Source organism: Mandrillus leucophaeus, unplaced genomic scaffold (assembly GCF_000951045.1).
Source record: "Mandrillus leucophaeus isolate KB7577 unplaced genomic scaffold, Mleu.le_1.0 Scaffold455, whole genome shotgun sequence".
In the NCBI taxonomy this organism is placed as follows: Eukaryota; Metazoa; Chordata; class Mammalia; order Primates; family Cercopithecidae; genus Mandrillus; species Mandrillus leucophaeus.
The window spans coordinates 2,271,107-2,272,239 of record NW_012104865.1 but is presented as its reverse complement, the minus strand read 5'-3'; the positions used below and the strand labels follow the sequence as shown (position 1 = coordinate 2,272,239).

The 1,133-nt window shown below is 40.2% G+C and overlaps 1 long non-coding RNA gene across 1 annotated transcript in view; it reads right to left on the bottom strand.

Annotated features, from left to right (window-relative positions):
• Nucleotides 1-1,133, bottom strand: part of LOC105549746 — a 39,808-nt gene that overhangs the window by 20,433 nt on the left and 18,242 nt on the right. The gene's annotated exons all lie outside the window — the stretch shown is intronic.

The window sequence follows — 1,133 nt, the reverse complement described above, 5'->3', positions numbered from 1 at the left end:
TATTTTAGTAGAGATGGGTTTCACCATGTTGACCAGGCTGATCTTGAACTCCTCACCTCAGGTGATCTGCCCGCCTCGGCCTCCCAAAGTGTTGGGATTACAGGCATGAGCCAGAGTGCCTGGCCTATTCATTCTTTAAAAAGGAAATTCTAGCACTTCATCTTATTTTAATTATTTACCTGATTAGGTCACACTTACCTAGGATAATTTTCCTAATTTAAGCCAGTTGAATAAAGGTTTTAATTACCTCTGCAAAATCTTTTACAGCAACACATATATTAGTGTTTGAATAACTTGGGGAAGGTGCGTACACCAGGGCCTAGAAATCTGAGGTGGAGGCGGTCTTAGAATCCTGCCTACCTCGGGATTTCTTTAAAAGGTTTTTAGACGTTAAGATGATAAATTATTTTTCGCCTGCTTAAATTGTCTTTCTCAGCCAAATTTACACACTAAGGCTTAGGCTTTTATTCACAAAGATAATTTCCTTCCAGATGGCACCAGAGAGCCATTTTAGATTAAAATTTAATTTTAGATTGATAGCCATTGTGACTGGTGTGAGATGGTATCTCATTGTGGTTTTGATTTGCATTTTTTTGATGATTTGTGATGGTAAGTATTTTTTCATGTTTGCTGGCCACTTGTATATCTCCTTTTGAGAAGTGTCTGTTCGCGTCCTTTGCCAACATTTTAATGGGGTTATTTGGTTTTTGTTTGGTGGTTTGTTTAAGTGCCATTTAGATTCTGAATATTAGACCTCTATCTAATATTGCACAGATTGCAAATATTTACTGCCATTCTGTAAGATTGTCTATTCACTTTTGATAAGTTGTTTTGCTGTGCAGAAGCTCTTTAGTTTAATTAGGTCCCACTTATAAATTTTTGTTTCTGTTGCAATTGTTTTGGGGGACTGAGCCAAAAATTCCTTGCCAAGGTTGATGTTGAGAAGGGTATTTCCTAGGTTTTCTTCTTGGATTTTTTTTTTTTTTTTTTGAGGCAGAGTCTCGCTCTGTCGCCCAGGCTGGAGGGCAGTGATGCGATCTCGGCTCACTGCAAGCTCCACCTCCTGGGTTCACGCCATTCTCCTGCCTCAGCCTCCTGAGTAGCTGGGACTACAGGCGCCCGCCACCACGCCC